Source organism: Bubalus bubalis, chromosome X (assembly GCF_019923935.1).
Source record: "Bubalus bubalis isolate 160015118507 breed Murrah chromosome X, NDDB_SH_1, whole genome shotgun sequence".
NCBI lineage: Eukaryota > Metazoa > Chordata > Mammalia > Artiodactyla > Bovidae > Bubalus > Bubalus bubalis.
In genome coordinates this window covers 52625698-52646362 of record NC_059181.1, presented here as the reverse complement: position 1 = coordinate 52646362, position 20665 = coordinate 52625698, and the positions used below count along the sequence as shown (strand labels likewise).

Below are 20665 nucleotides of genomic sequence, written 5' to 3'. Positions count from 1 at the left end.
CTAGTTGGGAGTCACTTTCTAAAATCTCAGTATTTCTTCACAAGGTGTGTGTGTGTGAATTTTTTTCTTTATCTGAGAATTGGCTTTCTAGGTGAGGAAATATCATCGTGAGAGACTCCTTGTGACATGTGAAAAGAGGTTGCGAGTGAATTGGGTTACGGTCATTTTCCAAGTGTTTCACGCCAAGTGTTTGTCTAAGGGGACAGCAGTGGCCTAAAGGAACTGAACTAAGTGGTTGAAATACAGGTTTCAGTTACTGAAATGTGAAGAGACTCTTTCTGGGATGTGTGTTCATCCTAGCCTGTGGTTACAGGCAACTCATAAACTCATAGGATTTGAACCGTGTCTTCCTATTGTCTTTTGCTTTCTGCCCTGGAATGTGGTGGAGGCCTCAGTTCCGGTGACTAAAGAGCCTAGGTAACAGTTCTCTGAGAAAAGTAGCTCTCTAGAAAAGAGCAGTGCCTGGGAAGCTGATCTAAAGTTTTAACATAGCCTGTGATGTAATTTTTGTTAGCTTCACCCAATATATGATTATTCAAAGGATATAGAGAGATGCACCTACTTCTGTATCTACCATTGGATCTTTCAAATGAACATACAGTAAGATTGGCCCGGTTTTCTTTCTTCTTATTTATTTATTCATTGTTGGCTGCACTGCGTCTTTGTTGCTGCACGAGGGCTTTCTCTAGTTGTGGAGGAGGAGGACTAGTCTCTAGTGGGGGTGCGTGCGCTTCTCATCTCAGAGACTCCTCTTGTTGCGGAGCATGGGCTCTAGGCTCGAGGGCTTCCGTAGTCGGAGCAGGTGGGTTCAGTAGTTGTGACACACAGTCTTCGTTGCCCTGCGGCACGTGGAGTCTTCCTGGACTAGGGACCGAACGCCTGCCCCGTTGCATTGGCAGGGCGCTTCTGTTTTATTTTCTTAATCATCAATTCATTTTAATTGGAAAATAATGACTATACGATGTTGTGATGGGTTTTGCCATATATCAACACGAATCGGCCGCAGTTATACGTGTGTCCTCCCCTCCTGAACCCCCCATCCCACCTCCCTCCCGACCCTATCCCTCTGGGTTATCCCGGAGCACCGGCTTTGGGTGCCCTGCTTCATGCATTGAACTTGCACTGGTCATCTGTTTTACATGTGGCAATGTATATGTTTCACTGCTATTCTCACAAATCATCCCACCCTCGCCTTCTTTTGCCGAGTTGAAAAGTGTGTTCTGTACGTCTCTGTCTGCTTTGCTTCCCTGCATGTAGAATCGTTGCTACCTTCTTTCTAAATTCCATATATAGGCATTAATATAAGTATTTGTCTTTCTCCTTCTGACTGACTTCTGTCTGTATAACAGGCTCCAGGTTCATCCACCTCATTAGCACTGATTCAAATGTGTTCCTTTTTATAGCTGAGTAATGTTCCATTGTGTATATGTACCACAACTTCCTTATCCATTCATCTGCCGTTGGACATGTAGGTTCCTTCCCTGTCCGAGCTATTGTAAATAGTGCTGCTGTGAACATTGGGGTACATGCGTCTGTTTCACTTCTGGTTTCCTCAGGGTGGTATGCCCAGCAGTGGGATTGCTGGGTCGTGTGGCAGTTCTAGTCCCAGTTTTTTAAGGAATCTCCACTCTGTTCTCCTCTCCACGGTGGCTGTACCACTTTACATTCCCACCAACGGTGGAAGAAGGTTCCCTTTTCTCCACACCATCTCCAGCATTTATTGTTTGTAGACTTTTTGATGATGGCCATTCTGACATGTGTGAGATGATACCTCATTGTGGTTTTGATTTGCAGTTTTCTAATGAGTGATGTTGAGCATCTCTTCATGTGTTTGGTAGCCAGCTGTATGTCTTTGGAGAAATGTCTGTTCAGGTCTCTTGTCCACTTTTTATGGGGTTGTTCGTTTTTCTGGTATTGAGCTGCATGAGCTGCTTGTATATTTTGGAGATTCATTCTTTGACAGTTGTTTCATTTGCTATTATTTCCTCCCGTTCTGAGCATTGTCTTTTCACCTTGCTTATAGTTTCCTTCATTGTGCAAAAGCATTGAAGTTAAATTTGGTCCCTTTTGTTTATTGGTGTTTTTATTTGCATTACTCTGGGAGGTGGGTCATAGAGGATCTTGCTGTGATTTATGTCAGAGAGTGTTCTGCCTATGGTTTCCTCTTAAGAGTTTTATAGTTTTTGGTCTTACATTTAGGTATTTAATCCATTTTGAGTTTATTTTTGTGTATGGTGTTAGAAAGTCTTCCAGTTTCTTTCTTTTACATGTAGTTGAGCATTTTCCCCAGCATCACGTGTTGAAGAGACTTTGTTTATGCCATTGTATATTTGTGCCTCCTTTGTCAAAGATAACGTGTGCATAGGTGTGTGGATTTATCTCTGGGTTCTCTCTTTTGTTCCATCGATCTATACGTCTGTCTTTGTGCCAGTACCATACTGTCTTGATGACTGTAGCTTTGTAGTATAGTCTGAAGTCAGGAAGGTTGATTCCTCCAGTTCCATTCTTCTTTCTCAAGATTGCTTTGGGTATTTGGAATCTTTAGTGTTTCCATACAAAGTGTGAAATTATTTGTTCTAGTTCTGTGAAAAAATACCTTTGCTAGTTTGATTGGGACTGTGATGAATCTATAGATTGCTTAGGGTAGTAGAGTCATTTTCACTGTACTGATTCTTCCAATCCAAGAACATGGTACATTTCTCCATCCATTTGTGTCATCTTTGATTTCTTTCACCAGTTTTTTTTTTTTATACGTCTCTGTATACAGGTCTTTTGTTTATTTACGTAAATTTATTCCTAAGTATTTTATTCTTTTCATTGCAATGGTGAATGGGGTTTTTTGCTTAATTACTCTTTCTGATTTTTCCTTATTAGTTTATAGGAATGCAAGGGGTTTCTGTGTATTAATTTTAAATGGCAGGCACATTCTTAACCACCAGACCACCAGGGAATTCCTGGCCTGCTTGTCTTCGGGTGTGCAGCTCTCTGAGCTGTGACACACGGAGAGATTCCAGTGATCACCACCACGACCAGGACACAGGCCATGTCCATCACCCTAAAAACGCCCAGGTGCTGCCCCTTCTGGTTTCCCCTCCCACACCCCAAGCCCTGGCACAAGGCTCTGTCCTCCTTCACTACATTTTGTCCTCTGCAATTTTAAAATTCCTTACGTATTCTGAATAGAAGACCTTTCTCAGATCTGTGCTTCACCAACGTCTTTCCCCTAATAACAAATAGCTTGTCTTTTCATTACAGGAGACATGAGTGACGAAATGTACTTTTCCTCCCCACACTCAGAGCCCTATGTTGTGTAGCCAGCAAGTGCCCGTGAGATTCTTCAGAAGTGACAATAAATTCGGCTGTCTGTCAGTCTTTGCTCTCAGATAGCCCCCAGAGGTATATTTCTGCAGAAACCCACGAGTCTTCTGCAGACAGAGGCACTTGAGAACAGGTATATTTATTGGAGTCTGAACTGGTCATCTCATCAAAGAGCTTCAGAGCTCAACCCATCTTGCAGGACTTGTCTCCCAGCTCCAAGGGAATTTTTCTTCTTGAAACTCAGAGGCATGAATTTAGTCAGTGTGGGCACGTTTAGCAGGGCTAACATGGCATTTGAGGTTGTTCATCCTTTACCAGGTATCAGACCACGTTCAATATATTTCTTTCTGTCACCTTAGTTACTCCTCCTTCAAAGACCCATCATTTTGGAAGATGTCAATCCTAATTGATGAGGTGAGAAAGCAGAGGACAGGGAAGTTAGGGGGATTGCTCAGAGTCACATAGGCTGCCGGAGGAAAAGTGACCCACGAACCTCGGCATCCTCCATTCAGAGCCCCCACTCTTTATTTCTTCAGTAAAGTTGCCATGCGTGTGTGCATGCTGTCACATCAGCCATGTCCAACTCTTTGCGACCACATGACTGTAGCCCGCCAGGCTCCTCTGTCCATGGGATTGTCCAGGCAAGAATACTGGAGTGGGTTGCCATGCCCTCCTCCAGGGGATCTTCCCAACCCAGGAGTCCAACCCACGCCTCCTGCAGCTCCAGCATTGCAGGAGGATGCTTTACCGCTGAGCCACTGGGGAGGCCCAAAGTTGACATATGATATTATTTGTTTCAGGTGCACAACAGAGTGATTCCATATTGTTAAACATTATGAAATGAATTGCTAGGATAAGTTTGGTTACCATGTGTCACCACAGAGATTTCTTACAAGATTGTTGACTATATTTCCTGTATGTACATTCCATTCCCATGACTTATTTTATAACTGGAAGTTTGTATCTCCTAATGCCTTCCCTGTTTCACACATCTCCCTCCTCCCTCCTCCTCTGGTAACCACCAGTTTGTTCTCTGTGTCTCTGAATCTATTTCTGTCTTGTTTCCCGTGTTCTCTTATTTTATCTCTGAGGTTGCACATGTAAATAAAACTGTGTGGTATTTGTCTTTCTCTGTGTGCCTAGTTTTACTTGGCATAACACCCTCTAGGTCCATCCATGTTGTCGACAATGACAACATTTCATTCTTCTTTTATTGCTGAGTAATATTCCACTGTGTGTGTGTGTGTGTGTGTGTGTGTGTGTGTGTGTGTGTACCATTTCTTCCTTTTGGACTCATCTATCGATGGGCACTTAGGTTCCTTTCATATCTTGGCTCCCCTTGGCTGTAAATAACGCTTCAGAGAACTGAGGCGCACATATATGTTTTGTGACTAGTGTTTCTTCTATTCTTGAGAAAAATACCGAGAAGTGGAAATGCTGGATCATATAGTAGTTCTTATTTTCAGTTTTTGAGGAAACCCTCATTGTCTCCATAGTGGCTGCACCGATATACATTTCGACCAACACCTCACGAGGGTTTCCTTTTCTCTACACCCTCCCCAACATTTCTTACTTGTTGTCTTTTTGAAAACAGCTACTTGACAGGTTGAGGACGTACTTCACTGTGGTCATGATTTTCTAATCCCTGAGGAGGAGATGTTCAGCATCTTTTCATATGTCTATTAGCCATCTGTATCTCTTCTTTGCAGAAATGTCTATTCAGTGCTTTGCCCCATTTTAAAATCGGGTTTTGGGTGTTTTTCCCAATACATTCTATGAGTCCTTTAGCTATTTTGGATATCTACCTGTTTTCCGATGTATATCACTTGCTCTTATCTTCTCCCACTCAGCAGGTTGCCTTTTTCTTTTCTTGACGGTTTCGCTTGATGAGTAAAAGCTTTTTAGTTTGATGAACTCCCCTTTGTTTATTTTTGCTTTTGTTGCTCTTGCCTGAGGAGACATGTCAAAAAAGCTATTGCTAAGACCTATGTCAAAGAGCGTACTGCCTACGTCTTCTTCTGGGAGCTTTATGGTTTAAGGTCTAACAATTTCGTCTTTAATCGTCTGTTGTTGTGGTTTGTTTTTGAATGTTGTGAAGAAAGGGGTCCAGGTTTCCATAACCATTTATTGAAGAGACAGCATTTTCCGTGATGGATGTTCTTGGCCCCTTTGTCATAGACTAATAGGCCATATGAGCGCAGGTTTATTTCTGACAGAGCATCCCCAACTGTACCCTCCGTAAAGGCTGGGGTGAAGTAAGAAGACCCGGTGACTTCAGTGTCCGTCCACAGCTGGTGGCACACCAAGTCTGGATGAGGTGCGTCCCTGATGCTAGCCACAGGGCACTGGGGCAGGGATGGTCATCCCCGCCTGGCACAAGGTCCCCAGGGTGGGATGCGACGGGCTCATTCCAGCAGCCATCCCAGGTCGATCCCGCCATCCACAGTCCCTCATTTAGCCAATCATGAAGGTTTTCACTGTATATGTTACATCTCCTCCATGCCGTGCCAGGCTGGCTATTGAGACGGGGAGGTGAGGAGGAATTGCATGGCCAGTCCCTGCCCTCGAGAGTTGAGTCATTGAGCAGAGAGGAGATCTGACACCCTTAGATGTGGTGGCGAGTGCCTCACTGATCCCCTGTGAGGCTGCCTTGCTAGTAGAGGAGAAGAATGACAAGGATCAGCGTAGATGAAGTGGCCATGGCGGGAGGGGACAGGGTACTCTGGGTCCTTGCTGTGCCAGTCCGAACTGCAGAATTACCCACGGCCTGCATGAGGGCCCCCGGAGGATGGATAGGCGGTTGTAAATGAAGATATCAGCTGTGCCACCCCCTCCCCACCTCAAAGTCTGTATCCCCAACCTGCCCATTGGGTGTTGGTGATCTGGGGGTCACTTCTGAGCAGCATACTCTCCCCAGTCACAGAGTAGGAGCCAGAATCCTGTGATGTGCAGAGATGTCCAGCACGTCAAATCCTAGGCCAGAGACCGAGCCATAGGAACCAACAGGCCAGAGAACACTGGGTGCGAGTTGGCTTAAAGGCAGTGCCCCAATAACAAATCTGCATGTACCTGTAGCAAGCAACGATACTGAACCATTCATTTAAAGACCTTCCCACAGAGGGAAGTCCTGGGCCTCGTGGTTTCATCAGTGAAATCTATCAAACGTTTAAACAAGAAATAGCACCCATCCTTCACAGATTCTTCCTGAATAGACAGCAGGGAGGAAGGAACATTTCCTAATTCATCCTATAAGCACAGTATTACCCCAGTACCAAAGCCAGAGTTGCCATCACCAGAAAGCTACAGACCCATTTCTATCATGAATAGCGATGCATACACCCTCAACACAGTATCTGCAAACCAGATCGAGAAACATTTTGCAAAGGGCTGTGCGAGATCTTTCCCAGGACTGCAGTATTGGACCAACACTCAACTTCAGTTATGGGAAACAGCGTATTGATATAATGAAGGACGGAAACCACCTGCCATCTTGACAGACAAAGAAAAAGCATTTGACACAGTTCAAGACCCGTTCATGACAAATAAGTAAATAACTAAATCAATAAACACGGTCAACCATCTCGGGATAGAAGGGATCGTCGTGGCCATGTGAAGAACATCCGTGAGAAACATCCAGCTCTCGTCACATCACATCTAGTAGAGTCTGAGTGAATGCTTGCCTCTTGAGATCCAGACTAGGAAAGGAGGTCTGCTTCAACCACCTCTATTCCACACTGACTGAAGGGTCTAGCCTGTGCACCATGCAAAAGAAGAAATGACATCATGGAGAAATGAGAAATGAAACCCATGTCCACACAAATACTCGTCCTTACATGTCTTTCACAGCAGTACTGTTTATAATCTCCAAATAGTGGAGCAGCCTAAAGGTCTGTCAGCTGGAGAGTGGTAAAGCGAGTATTCTTAGCCATTCAGTGGAACAACACAGATGGATGAAAAGTGATGAACTTCTGCTTTCTGCTGCCACATGGGTGAGCCTCCAAAGCACTGTGCTAAGTGAAAGAACCCAGACACAAAAGGCCACTTCCTGCAGGAGTCCATTGATGTGAATGCCCACAAAGGGCAAATCTACAGAGACAGAAATTAGATGAGAGGATGCCTGGGCGTGCAGGTCCTGTTGGGGATCGACTGCTGATGGGTACACGGAACCTTTTAGTGGTGTTGGCAGTGTTGCACAACTGCACTGTGGAGGTGGCTGCACCACTGTGTGAAGTTATCAAAGACACTGCACTGGATGCATTGAATGACTGTGATTTGTGGTGTGTAAGTATACCTCAGTAAAGCAGTTTAGGAAGGTAATGCAGACGTCCACGTGAGAAATGTGGGAAAAGATAGGCCATTGCTTTTGTAACAGCGAGGAGTGCCCCTGCTCCTTCCACGTTCTGGGTCCGGCCTCCTCCACATGTGCTAGATGCTCCCTCCAGAGACAGTCGCTGTGCACGTCAGGACGGAATCCCCAGTGAGCACACATGTCGAGTGTGTCTTTGTGTTTACGCACAGGCGCCCATTGTGTGACCACAAGTCAGTGGCTCTGGACAGGCTCCCAGAACCCACCCTGCATCTGAAATTCTACTTAGTTTTTTCCCATTCTTCTCAAATCACGTGGACCCAGCTTCCGTTTCCCAGATTCAGTAACGGATCTTGGCCCTTAGTTCCAACCTCTGGTCACAGGAATACCTGTTAACCTGGTGCGAGGGCCCCTTCCTGACCTCAGCGACCCAGGAGGGATGCTCAGCAGAGCAGTAACCAAGACAACGGAACTCCATCCATCCTCCTTCTGCCGCCAAGACTGAGGTGTGTTCCCTCCCATCCATCTATCTGCCTGAGTGTCTGGTAAGGAAGGGGACTTGGGGGCATAACACACCACTGAGTCATTGAAATTGTTCTAAATATAGCTGTGAATAAATATGTCAAAATAGCACTCAGAAGGGAAGACACATAATTTAAAAAAAATTTTGCTTTAGTAGCAAACATGGCTCTTCAGTTCAGGATTCTATTTAAAAGCAGGAAGGGTGAAGCATCATGCGATTGGGCTTCTCAACCTAAACTGTGCATCAAATCTCCCTGAGAGGCTTTAGAAGAGCTGATGCTGGCAGGACATCCCCAGAGGGTCTGAAGTAGTAGGTCTGGGAATGTGGCCCTGGCGTGAGCATTGTCTGAAAGTGTTCTCTTATGAAAGCCGAGCTTGCAGCTGTGGAAACAGAACCCATGCTTACAGGAGGAAATCGAAGATCAAAAATTTGCGACTCCTCTCTGCAGCCAAAGCAGGTTTTCATCATGACCCGCTATACTTGACAGCTATCTTAGGCTGAGGAAAGGGACAACTTGCCCAAATTAACACTGGCTTGAAAACTGACCTTGTGCTTGCTCTGCTGCATGTTCCTGAATCCAAGTTTTACAGTTGAAACCCTGCTGTTGTTAGTGAAACTCCGTACGTTTTAGTTCTTGTCAGGATCCCTTGTGCCTAGTTAGTTGAATACATTTCTAAAACACTGTGGAGATAACTTCATTCGACAGATCAGAATAGTGCATCAAAGTTTAAAGATGGCTGAGAATTGTAGCTGCTGATGTTGATGTACGAGGATTGGCTGTCCGCGTATCTGCTCTCTGCGCTCAGTTGCCGTTTAACCTGTTTGCCCTGTGATCAAATTAACTCCCGCGCTCAGATGAAGACCGAATCGGAACGGGATGCTTATTGGGAGAAATACAGTTAAGCAATCCCTTGTTTGGTGCACACCCATGAAGACCCACCTCCCTCAAAGTTCTTTAGGGTCTCTTCCAAATATTCTTTGGCACATTCCCCAGTGATGGGCTTGCACTGCTGTGTCCTGACTCATCGTCTTGTTAAAGACAGGGCTTTCAACCTCTCAGGTGCATTACAGCACCCGGGTTCTCTCAGAGATCCAAAAGAGGGTGAATGCCCGAGCTCAGGACACCTTCAGAGCGTGTCTGCAGGAACAGGGCCTCTCAGAGGAACCCATCCCCACCTGTGGCAACAGGAAGATCTCGCGTCAGCCTTTTCCAGAGCAGCTCCAGGGATGTCATGGCAACAGTGAAGATCACACCCAGCAGCATGCCCGGGATTGTGGTTTAAGGAACTGTGTGGATGGCAGTGCCCATCCGTGTGACAGGAAACGTTGCCCTGGGGCTACTAGCAGGGCCTGCAGGGCTTATGGGACAACTGAGTGCACATGCCCCATACGTCTCAGCCTGTGGGGAAATCTGGGGCCCAGCTGAGATGTTCTACGTAGTTTAGTGATAGGAAAAGCCAACAGCATACAGGGGGATAATGATGAAAACAAGTCAGATGGGTAAAGCTCTGGCGGGTGACGTGGTCCCCAAGGCTCATGTATGGAGTGGAAGAGCACAGGGCAGAGGTTGAAACCAGAGGAAACAAAGCCCAAGATTTAGGAGGGGATCAAAGTAAATGGACAGATAAGGAGACTTAGAAGTAATGGCCTGAGAGGTTTGGGGAAAGCCAGGGTGGGCTGCTGTCACAGACTCTGACCAAGGAAAAGTGGTTTTGAAAATGGAATGTGTCTGTGGCCAATACAGCACTGGGTACTATGGTTTGGCCCACGGAGCTCTTGGGAGACGTTAGCAAGGGGATGTTCTGTGGATGGGCACATGGCGGAGGAATCGAGAGGTAACCAGATAAGGATGGTCCTGGTGTCTATACTTTGAAGAAGCATGGCTTGAAAGGAACCAAAGACGCACAGTATTGGAAGTAGGGGGCTGTGTGTTCACAAGGTGTGCTCTCCTCTCCTGGCTCCACCTGGTGATGCTGACCTGCACCGCCCGTGGGTGGGGGTGGTGAACTTGCATTTTGTCTCCTCCTCTTGCTGTGGGCCCGGTCCTCCCGGCTGACTGAGCCTCAGCCACCCTGCTGGCATGTGCAGACCCCTCTGAATCTGGGTCTGATCGTCCAGCCCATCCCCGGGCAGGGACGTCCACTCCTCAGCCTCAGCCGCAAGGTCCCCTAGCCCGTTGCCTGCTTAGGCTTCGTCTGGATTCAGCCCCTTTCCACATTTCTCCCTCGGTGTTGCAGAGCCCTCCCTTGGATTTCACCTGCACCGCAGCAGGAACCAAGATCAGCTCCAGAAAATGAAATTCCTAAACTGCAGCCACCCGTCTGCCCAAAGCCTTCCGTTGGGTCATTGTACAGTGTGCCCCCTTTGAGTCCCAAGTGTGAATGGGGTGCCAACCTCCCTTTCCCTGGTGTTCCTCTTCATTTCTTGTCACACCTCCCTTGTCTGAGCTCTCTCACCTCTGCCTGCCACTGCCTCTGTGAGCCATTCCCCCGCTGTGACTGGGACGCATCTTCCTTTGGCTTGTCTTTCATTTGACCCAAGACTTCCCAAACAATATCCAGGTGTAGAATATGTACCTTGTCGAGTACATCTAGGAGACGCTGTTGTCACATAAGCCCCACGCCCCTGACTATAAAAAAAACAGAGGGATAAAGAACACAAGAGTCAAATATCCCAAAGGTGCCTGAGGTGTTGGTTAAGGTGAGCACTGAAGAGTGTCTGTGGATCAGGAAGTATGGATATTAATGATGGCCATGACGAGGGCAGTTACAGTGGAGTGACTGGGACAAAAGCTCCGTGGAAGGGGGCTGAGGAGAGAATATCTCAGCAGAATCTGAAGCAGTTTTACTTGAAGGGCAACCGGTAATGTGCCAGTAGCTGCAGAATAGGGTGGTGGAAGACGGTGGTTTCCCCCTGTGTGGAATGCTCCGATGTAGAGGGAGCAGCTGCTGGTTCAGGAGAGAGGAATGATAACTGCAGGTGCAAAGGCCCTGAGAAGGTGCAAGGCATGGGATCCCGGGCAGAGGTGAGGGGCTGGGTGCAGTCAGGAGCAGGCGTGGAGAGGGGCAGCAGAGTGCCAGGGCAGAAACATGCAGATCGGGACTGGGAAACTTGAGAAATCCCACGGGGTTGCTTCGGTATTCTCCAGAATTATTAGTGGGTGGAGCTGGTGGTCATTAGCATGGAGGAAGGTTACTAGTGTGTGTAGGAGTGTAGCTAGGTGACCGCAAGGAGCCCAAGAGGTGTTTGTCGGGGAGAGGTGTGTTTGCGGGGGACAGCTTCCAGCCCTGGCTCAGCCTATCCGGGAGGGGCCTGGTGCATGCTGGGAAAGGACGCGTGGTCGGTGAGCTGGGTCTCCAGGAGGTCGTATCCGTGCCCTGGCACTAGTGCGAAGGAGCTGGAGGACAGGACGTCATGTTGAGGGTGATGACTGGGAGGAAGGCTGGAAACAGGACAGCATGAGGGCGCGCGGTCTTTCCTGATGCCTGGGGCGGGACCGTGGGCAGAGGGATGCTCGGGTGGGGAGGAAGGGAGCATCGCTAAGGACGGAGAGTCTCCCGGGGTGACCGGGTGAGCCTCGTGGGCACTGAGGACGGATCAGAAGAGTGAGGCCTGAGAGAACAGTGAGTGTACCACGGGAGGAACGCGTTCACAGGCCGGGGGTGGGAGGGAGGAGAATGGACAGGGGACTTGTAACGTCCCCGTACGTGGGGGGCTTCGGTGGGGGGCTTCCGCAGTGGGCGACAGGACCCGGACGTCACCGTTCAGGTTCTTCAGTGGAGAGTTCGAAACGCGGTCCCCGAGAAAACTCCCAGCCGACCAGGGCCAGGAGACTGGCATGGGCCTCACTGGGTGGCTGCGCGCAGGCCCAGAGCCAGCCAATCGGAGTTCAGCCCGCCCCAAGCTCAGGATCTTCCCGGACACCCTGACTTCCTGCCCATGTTGCTTTGGTCCGCGAACGGCTGGCTGTCCAGGGATGGTTTGGCCGGACCCGGTCCAGAGATTCCCTTCCTTTCTCTGGTCCTTACGGGCACCCCCTTAACTTTGGCATCCACGCTGTCCAGACCTCTGCGCGAAAATCCAGCAGAAACGATGAATTTTCTTCCGGGCTTGCGGCATTTTGGTTTCTGCGGTCTGCAGGTGGCAGTGTTGCTCCATCCACAGTGTCGCCGGGCCGGTTTTTCCTCTGCTCTCGCGCTTTAATAAAAGGACAGGAAGCCTTTTCCCACAAGCAGGGGCTGGTTTGGTTTTGTTTTCCTCCGCTTGTGCCGGTTGCCTGATTCAAACTGCATCGGAGCCCTTCAGAGAGCCCGTTGTGAGAACTTTGACCGGACCCACTGACACTTAAAATTACAATAAAATAATATAAGCTGACGTAGTGAATGGTAGTGGAGGGAGTAAACCCTCCCTTGTCTTGTTTACCCTTGTCTTGCTTTGGATCCTTGAGATATTCATGTATGTTTAAAGAGAACTTTTATTATGACAGTGAGCTTTGACTTCAAAATCATTACGTGAAGTGGAAGTGAAAGTGACTAAGTCCTGTCTGATTCTTTAAGACCCCTTGGAATGTAGCCTGCCAGGCTCCTCTGCCCATGGGATTCTCCAGGCAAGAATAATGGAGTAGGTTGCCATTTCCTTCTCCAGAGGATCTTCCCAACCCAGCGATTGAATCTGGCTATCCTGCACTGCAGGCTGACTCCTTACCATCTGAGCCACCTACAATAATTACATGACAGGGACAAGTGCCAAGCTAAGATCCTGCTGGGTAATTGATGCTGGACACCACCCAAGAAGCAGATGCTATTACTGCCCTCATATGCCTTTGGGACCTGGGGCACACAGAGGAAGAGTCAGCTCTCCAGGTTCTCAGGGTTCTTCAGAGAGTGTCCCTATGTTCAGGTCTCAAGGCTGTCACATTGTAGCTTGCACACTGGTTTGCAGGATACATTCTCCTCCCCAGTGGAAGAGTGAAAGAAAATGCTCACTGGGATCCAGGGTAAGACAGCCTGCAATGCTTCGAAAGACTGACTGCAGGAGGAGAAGGGGATGACAGAGGACAAGATGGTTGGATCGCATCACTGACTCAATGGACATGAGTCTGAGCAAGCTCCGGGAGGTGGTGAAGGACAGGGAAGCCTCCTGACGTGCTGCATGCAGTCCATGGGGTCGCAAAGAGTCGGACACGGCCGACGGACTGAAAACCAACAATAACATATTTATGACAATGAGATACTAAATGAAAGGGGGCGGGGAGGGAAACTACATAGAAAACGACTCATCCACTCTATCAAGATTATGACATGGTAACACATTGATAATGCAAAGCACCTGGAAGTAGTCAGCTGTTACAGGTACAAGTTGCTCAGCTCACTGCAAGGTGGGTCAGGAAGGACTTTAATCCAGAGTCGACAGAGAAGACGGCAGGGGTAGTGACCAAAATAACATCTTGTTGGGGCCAGGTTGGACAGACCCGACAGCAGGATCAAGTCCTCAGTGGAAGTTCCAAGCTGTTCGGGAGAAATCTCCCAGCAGACACAGGCTGGGAGACTGGCACTGACCTCACTGCTCCCCGGGGCAGGCCCAGAACCAGCCCTCAGCAACCCGGATATTCCTGGACCTCCTGACTTCTTGCCCGCCTCGCTGTGGTTCTGTGGGCGGGTCGAGCGGAACTCGCGCGGTCCAGGGCCGGTTGGCCCGGGCCCCTTCGAGAGGTTCCCTTTCTTTCTCTGGTCCTCAGGGGCATCCCCCATTAAGTCCTCTGCCCGAAAACCGAGCGGCAAGGATCCATTTTCTTCCGGGCTTGCTGGCAGTTTGGTTTCTGTGGTCTGCAGGGGGCAGTGTTGCCCCGCGGAGCTGCTTGCCCGTTTCTCCCCCCCCTCCGTTTGAAAAAAGGTCTCAAAGCCTTTTGTGGTAATCAGCGGCGCATTTTCTTTCGTGCTTGTGCCGGTTGGCTGGCTGGAAGTGCTGAGGCAAACGCTGAGACACATATTAAGCAAACTGAAAAATTAACGACAGAGAGAAAATGTTAAGCAGGTCAAGGGAAAAGTAGCAAATAACATCGGAGGGAATCCTAATAAGATTATGAGCTGATTTCTCAGCAGAAACTCTGCAGGCCAGAAGGGAGTGGCATGATGTATATAAAGTGGTGAAAGGGAAAAAGCTACAATCAAAAATACTCTACCAAGCAAGGCTCTTCTTTCAGATTCAACAGAGTAATCAAAAGACAGGCAAAGGCTCAGAATTCAAGTACCACACCAGCTTTACAACAAAGACTAATGTAACATCTCTAGGCAAGAACAAAAAGAAAGACCAATGGAACACAATAGGAAACCCAGAGATAGACCCATGCACCTATGGGGCACCTCATCTATACCCAAGGAGGTAAGAATGTACAATGGAGAAAAGACAGCATCTTCAGTAAGTGGTGCTGTGAAAATTAGACAGTAACATGTAAAAGAATGAAATTAGAATACTTCCTAACACCAAGGGGGGGCGGCGGGGTGGTGGGGGGGGGGACACTCAAAATCAATTAAAGACGAAATGTAAGGCCAGATACTATAAAACTCTTAGAGGAAACATGGGCAGAACACTCTAACAAAAAATTTAGCAATATTCTCTTTCCATTAACGGAAATAAAATAAAAATAAAGAAATGGGACCTAATTATACTTACAGTATTTTACACAGCAAGTTCAGTTCAGTTCAGTCGCTTAGTCGAGTCTGACTCTTTTACACAGTACCACACCAGACTAATTTCTCTGAACCTTTCCTATGTTTTCCTCTAAGAATTTTATAGTATCTGGCCTTACATTTGGTCTTTAATTGATTTTGAGGGTCCCCCCCCTTTTGTGTTAGGAAGTATTCTAATTTCATTCTTTTACATGTTACTGTCTAATTTTCACAGCACCACTTACTGAAGATGCTGTCTTTTCTCCATTGTACATTCTTACCTCCTTGGGTATAGATGAGTGCCCCATAGGTGCATGGGTCTATCTCTGGGTTCCTATTGTGTTCCATTGGTCTTTCTTTTTGTTCTTGCCTAGAGCACTCTTGCCTGGAAAATCCATGGACAAAGGAGCCAGGTAGGCTGCAGTTCATGGGGTCGCTAAGAGTCGAACAGACTGAGCGACTTCACTGTCACTTTTTACTTTCATGCATTGGAGAAGGAAATGGCAACCCACTCCAGTGTTCTTGCCTGGAGAATCTCGGGGACGGGGGAGCCTGGTGGGCTGCCATCTATGGGGTCGCACAGAGTTGGACAGGACTGAAGCGACTTAGCAGCAGCCAGCAGAGTGTTACATTAGTCTTTGTTGTAAAGCTGGTGTGGTACTCTTGAATTCTCTGAGCCTTTGCCTGTGTTTTGATTACTCTGTTGACTCTGAAAGAAGAGCCTGCTTGGTAGAGTATTTTTGATTGTAGCTTTTTCCCTTTCACCACTTTATACATCATGCCACTCCCTTCTGGCCTGCAGAGTTTCTGCTGAGAAATCAGCTCATAAACTTATTAGGATTCCCTCCGATGTTATTTGCTACTTTTCCCTTGACCTGCTTAACATTTTCTCTCTGTCGTTAATTTTTCAGTTTGCTTAATATGTGTCTCAGCATTTGCCTCAGCACTTCCAGCCAGCCAACCGGCACAAGCACAGAAAGAAAATGCGCCGCTGATTACCACAAAAGGCTTTGAGACCTTTTTTCAAACCGGACGGGCGGGGGAGAAACGGGCAAGCAGCTCCGCGGGGCAACACTGCCCCCTGCAGACCACAGAAACCAAACTGCCAGCAAGCCCGGAAGAAAATGGATCCTTGCCGCTCGGTTTTCGGGCAGAGGACTTAATGGGGGATGCCCCTGAGGACCAGAGAAAGAAAGGGAACCTCTCGAAGGGGCCCGGGCCAACCGGCCCTGGACCGCGCGAGTTCCGCTCGACCCGCCCACAGAACCACAGCGAGGCGGGCAAGAAGTCAGGAGGTCCAGGAATATCCGGGGTTGCTGAGGGCTGGTTCTGGGCCTGCCCCGGGGAGCAGTGAGGTCAGTGCCAGTCTCCCAGCCTGTGTCTGCTGGGAGATTTCTCCCTGAGCTTGGAACTTCCACTGAGGACTTGATCCTGATGTCTGGGTCGTGTCCAACCTGGCCCCAACAAGATGATTATTTTGGTCACTACCCTGCCGTCTTCTCTTCTCTGTCGACTCTGGATTAAAGTCCCTTCCTGACCCACCTTGCAGTGAGCTGAGCAACTTGTACTCTGTAACAGCTGACTACTTCCAGGTGCTTTGCATTATAAATGTGTTACCATGTCATAATCTTGATAGAGTGGATGAGTCGTTTTCTATGTAGTTTCCCTCCCCGCCCCCTTTCATTTAGTATCTCATTGTCATAAATATGTTATTGTTGGTTTTCAGTCCGTCGGCCGTGTCCGACTCTTTGCGACCCCATGGACTGCATGCAGCACGTCAGGAGGCTTCCCTGTCCTTCACCACCTCCCGGAGCTTGCTCAGACTCATGTCCATTGAGTCAGTGATGCGATCCAACCATCTTGTCCTCTGTCATTCCCTTCTCCTGCAGTCAGTCTTTCGAAGCATTGCAGGCTGTCTTACCCTGGATCCCAGTGAGCATTTTCTTTCACTCTTCCACTGGGGAGGGGAATGTATCCTGCAAACCAGTGTGCAAGCTACAATGTGACAGCCTTGAGACCTGAACATAGGAACACTCTCTGAGGAACCCTGAGAACCTGGAGAGCTGACTCTTCCTCTGTGTGCCCCAGGTCCCAAAGGCATAAAGTGAGGGCAGTAATAGCATCTGCTTCTTGGGTGGTGTCCAGCATCAATTACCCAGCAGGATCTTAGCTCGGCACTTGTGCATGTTATGTTATTATTGTAGGTGGCTCAGATGGTAAGGAGTCAGCCTGCAGTGCAGGATAGCCAGATTCAATCGCTGGGTTGGGAAGATCCTCAGGAGAAGGAAATGGCAACCCACTCCATTATTCTTGCCTGGAGAATCCCATGGGCAGAGGAGCCTGGCAGGCTACATTCCCAGGGGTCTTAAAGAATCAGACAGGACTTAGTCACTTTCACTTCCACTTCACGTAATGATTTTGAAGTCAAAGCTCACTGTCATAATAAAGATCTCTTGAAACATACAGGAATTCCTCAACCATCGGAAGCAAGACAAGGGTGACCACTCCGTGCACTATCATTCACTCAGTTCAGTTCAGGCGCTCAGTCGTGTCCGAGTCTTTGCGACCCCATGAATCGCAGCACGCCAGGCCTCCCTGTCCATCACCAACTCCCGGAGTCAGTGATGCCATCCAGCCATCTCATCCTCTGTCGTCCCTTCTCCTCCTGCCCCCAATCCCTCCCAGCATCAGAGTCTTTTCCAATGAGTCAACTCTTCGCATGAGGTGGCCAAAGTACTGGAGTTTCAGCTTAACATCATTCCTTCCAAAGCAATCTCAGGGCTGATCTCCTTCAGAATGGACTGGTTCGATCTCCCTGCCTTCCAAGGACTCTCAAGAGTCTTCTCCAACACCACACTTCAAAAGCATCAATTCTTCGGCGTTCAGCTTTCTTCACAGTCCAACTCTCAGATCCATACATGACCACTGGAAAAACCATAGCCTTGACTAAACGAACGTCTGTTGGCAAAGTAATGTCTCTGCTTTTCAATATGCTATCTAGGTTGGTCACAACTTTTCTTCCAAGGAGTAAGCCTCTTTTAATTTCATGGCTGCAGTGACCATCTGAAGTGATTTTGGAGCCCCCCCCCAAAAAAAGTCTGACACTGTTTCCACTGTTTCCCCATCTATTTCCCATGAAGTGATGGGACCAGATGCCATGATCTTCGTTTTCTGAAGGTTGAGTTTTAAGCCAACTTTTTCACTCTACTCTTTCACCCTCATCAAGAGGCTTTTTAGTTCCTGTTCACTTTCTGCCATAAGGGTGGTGTCATCTGCATATCTGAGGTTATTGGTATTTCTCCTGGCAATCTTGATTCCAGCTTGTGCTTCTTCCAGCCCAGCGTTTCTCATGAGGTACTCTGCATGTAAGTTAAATAAGCAGGGTGACCATATACAGCCTTGACGTCCTCCTTTTCCTATTTGGAACCCGTCTGTTGTTCCATGTCCAGTTCTAACTGTTGCTTCCTGACCTGCATACAGATTTCTCAAGAGGCAGGTCAGGTGGTCTGGTATTCCCATCTCTTTCAGAATTTTCCACAGTTGATTGTGACCCACACAGTCAAAGGCTTTGCCATAGTCAATAAAGCAGAAACAGATGATTTTCTGGAACTCTCTTGCGTTTTCGATGATCCAGCGGATGTTGGCAATTTGGTCTCTGGTTCCTCTGCCTTTTCTAAAACCAGCTTGAACATCTGGAAGTTCACGGTTCACGTATTGCTGAACCCTGGCTTGGAGAATTTTGAGCATAACTTTACTACCATGTGAGATGAGTGCAATTGTGCGGTAGTTTGAGCATTCTTTGGCATTGCCTTTCTTTGGGACTGGAATGAAAACTGACCTTTTCCAGTCCTGTGGCCACTGCTGAGTTTTCCAAATGTGCTGGCATATTGAGTGCAGCACTCTCACAGCATCATCTTTCAGGATTTGAAGTAGCTCAACTGGAATTCCATCACCTCCACTAGCTTTGTTCGTAGTGATGCTTTCCAAGGCCCACTTGACTTCACATTCCAGGATGTCTGGCTCTAGATGAGTGATCACACCATCGTGATTATCTGGGTCTGAAGATCTTTTTTGTACAGTTCTTCTGTGTATTCTTGCCACCTCTTCTTAATATCTTCTGCTTCTGTTAGGTCCATACCATTTCTGTCCTTTATTGAGCCCATCTTTCATGAAGTGTTCCCTTGGTATCTCTAATTTTCTTGAAGAGATCTCTAGTCTTTCCCATTCTGTTGTTTTCCTCTAGTTGTTCGCATTGATCACTGAGGAAGGCTTTCTTATCTCTTCTTGCTATTCTTTGGAACTCTGCATTCAGATGCTTATATCTTTCCTTTTCTGCTTTTGCTTTTTGCTTCTCTTCTTTTCACAGCTATTTGTAAGGCCTCCCCAGACAGCCATTTTGCTTTTTTGCATTTCTTTTCCATGGGGATGGTCTTGATCCCTGTCTCCTGTACAATGTCATGAAGCTCAGTCCATAGTTCATCAGGCACTCTATCTATCAGATCTAGGCCCTTAACTCTACTTCTCACATCCACTGTATAATCATAAGGGATTTGATTTAGGTCATACCTGAATGGTCTAGTTTTCCCTACTTTATTCAATTTAAGTCTGAATTTGGTAATAAGGAGTTTATGATGTGAGCCACAGTGAGCTCCTGGTCATATTTTTGTTGACTGTATAGAGCTTCTCCATCTTTGGCTGCAAAGAATATAATCAATCTGATTTCGGTGTGGACCATCTGGTGATGTCCATGTGTAGAGTCTTCTCTTGTGTTGTTGGAAGAGGTGTTTGCTATGACCAGTGAATTTTCTTGGCAAAAGTTTATTAGTCTTTGCCCTGCTTCATTCCCTATTCCAAGGCCAAATTTGCCTGTTACTCCAGGTGTTTCTTGACTTCCTACTTTTGCATTCCACTCCCGTATAATGAAAAGGACATCTTTTTGGGGTGTTAGTTCTAAAAGGTCTTGTAGGTCTTCATAGAGCCATTCAACTTCAGCTTCTACAGCGTTACTGGTTGGGGCATAGACTTGGATTACTGTGATATTGAATGGTTTGCCTTGGAAACGAACAGAGATGATTCTGTCGTTTTTGAGATTGCATCCATGTACTGCATTTAGGACTCTTTTGTTGACCATGACGGCTTCTCCATTCCTTCTGCGGGATTCCTGCCCGTAGTAGTAGAGATAATGGTCATCTGAGTTAAATTCACCCATTCCAGTCCATTTTAGTTCACTGATTCCTAGAATGTCGATGTTCACTCTTGCCATCTCTGTTTGACCACTTCCAATTTGCCTTGATTCATGGACCTGCATTCCAGGTTCCTATGCAATATGCTCTTTACAGCATCGACCTTTCTTCTATCACCGTTCATATCCACAGCTTGGTATTGTTTTTTCTTTGGCTCCATCCCTTCATTCTTTCTGGAGTTATTTCTCCACTGATCTCCAGTAGCATATTGGGCACCTACTGACCTGAGGAGTTCCTCTTTCAGTATCCTATCATTTTGCCTTTCATACTGTTCATGGTAGATATCCAAAATAGCTAACGTACTCATAGAATGTATTGGGAAAAACACCCAAAGCCCAATTTTAAAATGGGGCAAAGCACTGAATAGACATTTCTGCAAAGAAGAGATACGGATGGCTAATAGACATATGAAAAGATGCTCAACATCTCCTCAGGGATTAGAAAATCACGACCACAGTGAAGTACTTCCTCATACCTGTCAAGTAGCTGTTGTCAAAAAGACAACAAGTAAGAAATGTTGGGGAGGATGTAGAGAAAAGGAAACCCTCGTGAGGTGTTGGTGGAAATGTATATCGGTGCAGCCATGCAGACAATGAGGGTTTCCTCA

The 20665-nt window shown here is 47.4% G+C and overlaps 1 protein-coding gene and 1 long non-coding RNA gene across 4 annotated transcripts in view; both read left to right on the top strand.

Moving 5' to 3' along the window:
• Positions 1-20665, top strand: part of LOC112582025 (P antigen family member 3-like) — a 461263-nt gene that overhangs the window by 249738 nt on the left and 190860 nt on the right. The window lies entirely within an intron of this gene.
• LOC112582349 overlaps positions 11398-20665 on the top strand; it is an 18615-nt gene continuing 9347 nt past the window's right edge. The window contains exons 1-2 of one of the 3 annotated variants that reach the window (XR_006640667.1): positions 11398-11770; positions 15727-15940. This is a non-coding gene — a long non-coding RNA (uncharacterized LOC112582349). Of the gene's footprint in view, positions 11771-12211; positions 12560-15726; positions 15941-20665 lie in introns of those variants that run through there. The other 2 variants (XR_006640669.1, XR_006640668.1) reach the window with 2 other exon arrangements.